Source organism: Bubalus kerabau, chromosome 3 (assembly GCF_029407905.1).
Source record: "Bubalus kerabau isolate K-KA32 ecotype Philippines breed swamp buffalo chromosome 3, PCC_UOA_SB_1v2, whole genome shotgun sequence".
Lineage (NCBI taxonomy): Eukaryota > Metazoa > Chordata > Mammalia > Artiodactyla > Bovidae > Bubalus > Bubalus kerabau.
The window spans coordinates 73124564-73134067 of NC_073626.1; the positions used below are offsets into that span (position 1 = coordinate 73124564).

General features: G+C 38.6%; 1 long non-coding RNA gene across 2 annotated transcripts; it reads right to left on the reverse strand.

Annotated features, from left to right (window-relative positions):
- Nucleotides 1–1954: 1954 nt before the first annotated feature.
- LOC129646233 (uncharacterized) lies at nucleotides 1955–7283 on the reverse strand. Of its 2 annotated transcripts, none has more exons than XR_008711780.1 (4): nucleotides 5437–7283; nucleotides 4223–4308; nucleotides 3086–3196; nucleotides 1955–2122 (listed from the first exon to the last, which is right to left on the reverse strand). It is a non-coding gene; the product is annotated as an uncharacterized LOC129646233 (long non-coding RNA). The 2 variants fall into 2 exon arrangements; XR_008711781.1 differs by having other exon boundaries at nucleotides 3086–3208.
- Between the last annotated feature and the right edge of the window lie 2221 nt (nucleotides 7284–9504).

The following is a 9504-nucleotide window of genomic DNA, read 5'->3' on the forward strand; positions in this document are numbered from 1 at the left end:
ATTTTTGTTTATGATGAAAAGTAGGAAATATAGTTTTGAGCCTTCCAAGTCCTATAATACTGTGCAGGGAGGGGTGAGATATCTATAGAAGTTGGTGAAAATGAAGCTGATTGCCAAGAGACCATATCTAATCCTGTTAACCTAGACAAGTTTTTACACTGTAAAACATGGAGCGCCAAACTGAATTTTCCTGAACCTCTTTTTTCAGTATAACTTGCTGTGATAGCGATTTTCCAGATTCCACACCTCCCTAATGGCCACAGTCCATCTTGGGCAGTTGCTTTGCTTCTTCTCCTTACCTTGCCTCTTGGAAGGTCATCATTGTTGCAAGAGCACTGGGTTCTTTTTCAAAACTTACAGCAAGAATTGATCTGCTTTCAAACAAGTGAAAAGAAATCCAAGGTTAGACTTGGTGAGTAAATGTGAATGTTAGAATACTTTGAAAGATTTGTAGTTTTGTTACTCAATCTAAGAAAGTGCAGTTAAGTATGAGACATTGTTCTAAAAGGCTTGAGGGCCTGGAAACAATGTCAGGGTCCATCAGTGGATGAATGGATAAAGAAATTGTGAGATATATAATACTCCACTATATATATTCAGCCATAAAAAAGAAGAAACCTTGCCCTTTTCAATAACATGGATGGACCTTGAAGGCACTGTGCTGAGTGATATATGTGAGAGAGAGACACAACTGTATGATCTCACTTGTATATAGAATCTTTAAAAACAAAAAAAAAAACATAGCAAAAGAAATCAGATATGTGGTTTTCAGAGTGGGTTGGGCTGGGGGAGGAGAAATTTAGGAAAGTAGTCAAAAAGAACTAACTTTCAGTTATAAGATAAATAAGTACATGTTGTAATGTAGAACATGATGGTTACAGTTGACATTGCTGTATGATATATAGGACAGTCGTTAATAAGAGTAAATCCCAAGAGTTCTCATCACAATCATCCTTTGATTGTATCTATGTGCGATGATGCATGCTGACTAAACATATTGCAGTGATCATGTCACAACATATGTAAGTCAAACTATCATGCTAAACACCTTAAACTTGTGCAGGTGTATGTCACTACATCTCAGTAAAACTAGAAAAAATAAATAAAAGGCTTGAGGATAAAGTGAGTTCCCCTAAGTGGGGTTCATCACCCTTTCTCTCCCCACTTACAGGAACCACCCCTGGCATTTTTTTCTTCAGGTGGAACAATTGATGTCTCAATCTGTTGTAAGGTACTATACAAAGGAAGTTTTGAAACAAGCTCCCTACACCCAGACTTCTCCCCATAAGATCCTGCTCAAGAAATTACAGGGTGATCCTTGGAACAACAAAATGTATCTGGAGCAAAATATATGAACAGCCATTGTTGTGTTTGGTGGCTTTTTCCTCTCCCAGAAGTAGCGTACATTGACTCTACCACTGAACCCTGAAGGGCCCTCCTCCACCCACAGTCTCTCAGGGTTCAGTGGGTCTTAAGTTGCAATTTCCCAGTGTTCACTCAGGCTTCCACGGGGATTTGGATAAGGATGGAATCTTTGGGAAACTGAAATGCAGTTTTAGACTCAGTATAGTTTTGATAGATTTTGTAGATGAACCTGATACCTAATCACTAAACGAAAGGTTTTATGGGAAAATATGTACATGTCCCCCCAAAAACAATTTTGGAAACTAATCTGGCTACACTCCTTGATTATTAACCATGTTGCATTCTTTGCATTTCTTGGGTACTCTAACTTGTAATCCTGACTATTTTAAGTGGAACTTCTGGTGTTTATTTTCTGTTCTTTACTCTTTGAGGTAGCTGTCTCTGTTTTGATGCCAATTCTCAACTTGAGCAAATTAGTGCCTCTGGAAAACAGATCTCTCTGATAGGGATCATTTAAGACTTTACAGCAGTGTTTTGCAAAGTTCTAATTACCTTTATTTATCTGGAATCTCCTGAAAATTAATCCCAAATTAGCTGAATTTGAGATGACCTACCATGAAAGCTAGTTTTACTAGTACATTTCCTCCTAGATTTCTATGACCATGATTTTAGTCCTAGAGAAAAGTATATTGGCACCGTTTTCTCCATCTCATCATGAAGTCATGGTACAGGAGCCTGATCAAATGGTCCAAGGTTCCTGATAGAGAAAGCACAATGTCAGGGCTTCATAAGAAGAAGCATAAAATCCCTAATGCAGAGAGTGATCTCATTGCTTAGTCCTTAGCTCAGGAGCAGTTTCAGTAGGATGAAATCCCTGGGCATAATACCCGCAAAGAATGAGAGAGGTCTGGCATGGGTGATAACCCCAAGCTTTATCTTGAGCCATTTTTAAAATTCCATCCATCTCAATTTTGTTATTTGTGAGAGGGGGCCTTCAAAACTGTTTAATAGGAGAATTATAAGATCATATCAGACGTGTGAAAGTGCTTTGTGTTTAAAGTAATATATGCCACTAGAGATTTTGAAAATTCATTTTTATATTTCCTTTTTTAACCTAGAAAGTGCCCTGACCAGTCATAATGACCACATTACACATTTTAAAACCATTGCTGGACTTTGGTGGTATGATAATGGCAATAGCAAGCAAACAGGAAGAAGAGTGTGGATAGGTAGTGAGGTGTATTTGTGTGTGCGTGACCAGAGGCTGAGTTTTCTTCATGTTCCAAAAAGTTCCATGAAAGCCATCTAGTGTTCAAATGGAAAGGAACACAAATCAGCTAGGAAATCTACCCAAATGTCAGAGTATCCACCTTAATCTTACTGACAAAGTAACTGTCTGTCGCAAGTACCTGTCATTACTTTTCAAAAAATAATAACCATTTTTATCGATAATAGTTTCAAAGACTTGTGTAGATTTTTTACTTCGTTACATTGGTTAAGATTTTTAAAGTTACCTCTTAAGATACTAATAATAGCTTATCTTAAGATGGCTCTGTTTAAGGGAGCCAATCTAGAAGCAAGAATGACCTAGGACAGATGCTTTTTTCTAATTCCACTGTAGTGTATCCCTTAGTCTGGATTCCACCTCTTAAAAAAAAAAAAGGCAGGGATGTGTATGGACTCAGTAAGGGTGGAGAAAGGAAAGCTGATAGTGACTCACTCCAGTTTATAGGAGGGGATTATGCTTCCACCCCCATTAGTCTGATGCTGGGAACTCCCACGAAGATGAGGCACATCTTGACATGAAAGCAGTTTGAAGTAGTGTCCCACCCTAGAAAACAAGCTAAATTCATTGTTAATTCCTATACTACACAGTTAAAAATGTAAGAACAGCAAGTGTCCCAGACACTCAAAAATGCACATATCTTTTGGTGAACAATTTCAATTTTAGAATTCTATCCTTAGGAAGTAATTAAGCATATATGCAAAGATGGAGTTCCTGGGCAGATCATCCAAGCTATGTTCACCATACAGAAATAGTAAAAGCAACCTAAGCAGCCAACAATGAGTTTAGTTAAATAAATACCTCCATATAAAGTGTACTATTTATATTTAAAGTAATGTCATAGATAAATATTTATTCATATGATAAGATTCTAAAGTGTATTAAGGACAAACAAAGGTGACCAACCAACAGATTCCAATTTTGTAAAATGAATACATGTGTGAAAGTAAGTGTGGTTTTAAAAGCCCTTAAAGAGCTTCTTGGAGAAGGCAATGGCACCCCACTCCAGTACTCTTGCCTGGAAAATCCCATGGACGGAGGAGCCTGGTGGGCTGCAGTCCATGTGGTCGCGAAGAGTCAGACACGACTGAGCGACTTCACTTTCACTTTTCACTTTCATGCATTGGAGAAGGAAATGGCAACCCACTCCAGTGTTCTTGCCTGGAGAATCCCAGGGACGGGGGAGCCTGTCCATACAGACTCTGTACGAACAGACTCTGTATGTGTCCGTACAGAGTCGGACACGACTGAAGCAACTTAGCAGCAGCAGCAGCAGCAAAGGGCTTCTGACTCAAAATGGTAGACTGAACACATGTATTTGATCTCCTCTTGCTCTCCACATTCCACTAAAATGATTTTAAACCAGACTCACAAAAGACAGTGTGTAAATGTACAAAAAGAAACGCCCTCTGCTCTCACCCTCAGCACAACTCTGGGTCTTGCCTACCTCTTTTCAAGTGGAAAGAAAGCTGAGGAATAAGACAAGAGAATGGAAAGAGAAGATTTTTACTTTTTATTTTATACTTTCTGTACTACTTGAATTTTTAAATTAGTATGTATGTATTTTTGTACCTTTAGAAGGGCTGAGATGGCCCACACTCTGTCTGCAGAGTGTGTTTCTAAATCAGTCCACTTCCAAAGTGTTGTGCACTTCTTACCTAAAAAAATTAATTAAAAAAATAAAAGTTATTGCAGGATAGGTACAAATGTATTAATAAGTAGCATCACAGCATTTTGCATTTAGCTTCAAGAGGATTCACCTAAGTTTGCTAAAGGAAGAAGGCAAAAGAGGAAGAAGAAAGAGGGAAAAAGAAGGAGAGGAGCGCCGTCAGAGGGTGGTGGTGAGCAAGAGAGGATGTTTTAAGTGATGTGATGATTTCTGCCTGACCTGCCTTTAACTGAGCTTGAACTTAACCTGAGGTTAATCCAAAAGAGATAATTTTGATGTAAACTGGATACATTTCTGGTCCCAGGTACTTTTCATATTTGTAGTATCTGGCCACAGTGAATATTATTCTAGTGTTGATAGATCCTCTTGTTTTTATTTGCTTTTTGAGACTTAAATAATATGGCTTATTAACACAACAGCTTCATAAGGGATCAACTGAGGAAGCAATATTCTATTCTGGCACTGAGTAATCAAAGGTATTTTCAAGGATAATTCTCATATCTCCCTAGGTTTAGAAGTTAATTCCCCAAACTAGGGAAAGACAGTGCAGAAATTAGTAATCAGTGAGTGGTGATATTAAGGTATTTTTTATTCTCTTCCCCACTCTCTTTAGTCAGATTTTCTATTTGAAATATGAGGAAGTGGTCCTTTTGTAATAAGAAAAATATATTTAAAAACAATTTTTAACAGAATGTGTGGCTCTCACTCCACCTTCATCTGGCTGGTGGGCCCCCAGTGGCTCCTGTCTTTTACAAAGGCAACCAGATTTCATGACTCTCCTTAGACCCATCTCATTTCCTCCTGCTGCCCCAAATGGAGCACTTTTGAGTGATAAGATGCCATGACATCATAAGTTTTCACCTTACCAAAATCACTCAATCCCAGTCTGTGTCAAATGCTATTCATAACCAGCAGTTCCGTTGTTTTTCTTTTGTAAAGTGCTTCGTGAAATTTTAAGAAACTCAAATATATATTCATCAGTAAAAAAAAAAATTCAGAATTTGAAATACACTTAGAAAATGCCATTTGTAGAAGGAACATTAAATAGGTTACCGCTTTATTATATAAGTTAAAATGCCATCCAAGAAACTTCAGATAGCATAAAAAAGGAACTCACATGCTGATGATTAATCTGTGTTTCTGCCTGCAAACATTGAGCAATCAAGTTTGGGCTGCCCCCGGAGAACAACTTCGCAATCCTGAGAGGATAATCAAGCATTTATCTCAGAGGCCTATGGAGTGACCAAATCCTTTGGTTACTTAAAAGGCAGAGGATAAGAAGCAGCTGAGAGCTTCCTGCTCTCCTGGAAGGGCTAGCCTTGTGGAAATGTGCCCCAAACTGGTAGCCTGGCCAGGTTGCATTTAATAGTTCTCATGTGTGGGAAGTGAGATTTCACAAGACCGTGGGTTCTCTATGGAGGATAGATGCTTGAATAGATACCTAATTATAGGTTAGCAGTTCAGGGTTAATACCTTACTGTATCATGCAGAACAATAGTTGACTCCTTTATGTTAATCTCCTGGGCTCCTTTAGTTTTATAGATTTAAAATGGGACTCATACTCTGTTTAATCTGCAAATTCAATGATAGGTGCTCTTTGGGTGTACAGTGCTGGGCCCTAAGGTATAAGAATAAGATTTCAAACATGTATTAAGAAAGAAGAAAGAATAAAACACACCCTATCTACAGCAGAATTGTTGGGCTGTTGAGTGTGGGAAATGGCAGAGAAGCAGTTCCTGATGAGCCCAGTGGGAAGCTGGAGACGTCTTTATGTTCCCCTTCAGCATTTTGTAACTTGTTTACTTGTTAAATTAATACCTTGGCAATGAAAATTGCATTTTTCGTGCCTTAGATCCATCTCTAAGAAAATGCACACCTGGAAGCTGTCAACAAAAATAGGCTGGCCAAGTTAGATGAGCCCACGGACAGGGTTGGCACAGATCAGATTTAATCCCTTTCTCAGGGCACTGAAGCCAAGGACACAGGAGAGTAGCTGTCAGGAGTTTTCAGGTGAATCCCATTCCACCTCACCATCCACCCGAGGCCCGCACCACAGCCTCATCTCCTGCCATCTGACCAGCAGGTCTGCTGAGTTGCTTCACAGATGGCGAAGACGTATTTTCTGCTCTTTCTTCTTTTTAATTCCCACTTCCTTCCCTACTGCCAAGATGGGGAGTGAATGAGTGGTGGTTTAATCACCAAGTCGTGTCCAACTCTTGTAACCCCATCGGCTGTGGCCCACTAGGCTCCTCTGTCCATAGGCTTTTCCAGGCAAGAATACTGGAGTGGGTTGCCATTTCCTTCTCCAGGGGATCTTCCCGACCCAGGAATTGAACCTGGATCTCCTGCAATGCAGGCAGATTCTTTACCGACTGAGCAACCAGGGAAGCACACAGCGAGTGAATGGAGGGTACCAAATTGACCTGGACAGCATAAATTAGATGTGCATAGATTATGGAGCCTGGCCTGTGTGGGGAAGAAATGGTACCCTAGCCTACCAGTTTAACCATGGTATCCAATTTTAAGCTTTAAGTATCTATTATTAAAACAAGTGTGCTAAGTTGCTTCAGTCATGTCCAACTCTTCACAACCCTATGGACTGTAACCCGCCAACAAGAACAGTAATGAAAATACCAACCTTCTTGTGAGAGCAAGATCAAATGAGGTAATAAATATAAAAGCATGTTGCCAACTGTAAACTATTTAAAACAAATAAATCAAGTTAACAATTATTGTAGTGGTTCTCTTCAAAGGGAAGCAGCCAAGACCTTGAGTGGGTGGAAAAGTCACTCCATCTCCCACCTCCTGCTTCTTCTCCCTGGCCCAACGCTCACTGCCTTCTATCAGACCCAGATCTCCCTCTCCCTTTTCCTCACGCCAGATTTCCTCACACCCTCCAGTGCCAGTGGACACTTCTCAGCTAGCTGCTGATCTCAATATCAGATTATAGAAATTCACAAAAAGGCATAAATGAGGATTAATTCTTCTGGAATATATTTACATGTTAAAAGAGTTTAGTAATCAAAAGAATTTTATCTTGATGGAATGATTTGTAGAGAAAAAAGGGAAACTGATTTTGTAATGTAGTTTAGGTTTATTTTTTCAGATTTTAAATTAATACATGTGATAGTTGGCAGAAATGTATTCATATTTTCACCCAAAAATATGCACAAAAATAGTCATGACAACACTATTTCCCAGAAACAATCTGAAAGCCCATAGATAAATCGTAATCTATTCATAAAATGGAACTACACAGCAGTGAGAACGAAGGAACCAAAACTTTATGCAACGACAGGGATGAATCTTATGAACATGGTGATGTATAAAGGAAGCCAGGCACAAATGAGTACACACCATGTGATCTTTATCTACATAATGTTAAATAGGGAATTCCCTGGCGGTCCAGTGGTTAGGACTCAGCGCTCTCACTTCTGGGGTCCCAGGTTCAATCCCTGGTCAGGGAAATAAGATCCCACAAGCCACATGGTGTAGCCAAAAGTTAAACAGACAAAATGAATCTCTGATGTTATAAGTCAGGTCTGTTTTGGTGGGGCCTAGTGACTAGGAGGGAAGCACAAGAGCAACTTCTGGGGTAATAATAGTATTCCATCCCTTGATCTGAAGACTGGTTACATAGGTGTATTGATTTTGTGAGAATTAGTTGAGCTATAAATTTATGTATGTATGCATGCATAGTTAATTAAAACATACATGTTTAAATTTTGTGTGCATGCATAATGTACTTAAATTTAAAGTTTACTAAAAATTTGGCAACACATGTTAATTTCAAAAATATCTAGACTACAGGAAATATATAGTGTTAGAGGATAGCTTTCAAAAAAGGTACAATTGTGACTTATATAAATATCAAATTAACACACATTAAAGATTTTAACTCATTAATTAGTGAGGAAACAGTAAGACATTATAGATAGTTCAAATGAATTTGATTTACAGAGATTTTTAAAATTAATTTATTTATTTTAATTAGAGGCTAATTACAATATTGTGGTGGTTTTTGCCATACATTGACATGAATCAGCCATGGGTGTACATGTGTTCCCCATCCTGAACCCCCCTCCGACCTCCCTCCCCATCCCATCCCTCAGGATCATCCCAGTGCACCAGGTCTGAGCACCCTGTCTCATGCATCGAACCTGGACTAGCGATCTATTTCACATATGATAATATACATGTTTCAATGCTATTCTCTCAAATCATCCCACCCTCACCTTCTCCCACAGAGTCCAAGAGTCTGTTCTTTACATATGTATCTCTTTTGCTGTCTCGTACATAGGGTCATCATTACCATCTTTCTAAATTCCATATATATATACTTTAATATACTGTATTGGTGTTTTTCTTTCTGACTTACTTCACTGTATATAACAGGCTCCAGTTTCAACCACCTCATTAGAACTGATTCAAATGCATTCTTTTTAATGGCTGAATAATATTCCATTGTGTATCACAGCTTTCTTATCCATTTGTCTGTCGATGGACACAGAGATTTATATGGGCTTCCCAGGTGGCGCTAGTGGTAAAGAATCTGCTTGCCAATGCAGGAGACACATGAGACAAGGGTTTGGTCCATGAGTCAGGAAGATCCCCTGAAGTAGAAAATGGTGACACGCACCAGTATTCTTGCTTGGACAAAGAAGCCTGGCAGCTACACCCCATGGGGGTCACAAAGAGTCAGACACAACTGAGCGACTGAACACACACATATTATCTACCAGCAAAATTTATTTACATTGTATTAATAGGAATCATTTATATAGCTATGGATAGGAAACATTTGCATGTTACATGTTAACCCTCTTTCTCTACTGAATTGGAAAACAGTCTAGTCAAAGACAATAAAAGCAGAAGTAACCAGAATCGATGAGCTAAATTTCATCCACTAAATTTCAAAGATGTTCTTACTCTAGAGTAAAATCAAAACAACTTGTAATCTTTCTAGTCAGGGATAACCTACATACACAAATTTTGTGCCATATTTTTTAATATTGTATGAGAATTATCTTAAATCTGTAGCAAAACTTAACTGCTTCCCTGTTGAGTATAGATTTCCCTTTGTACCAGAAAGCATTGCTCACAATCCTGATTATTTCCTTAGCATACTTTCTTGGACGAAATACTAGATCAAAAGATATGGCCATTTTAAGACTCTTTATACATA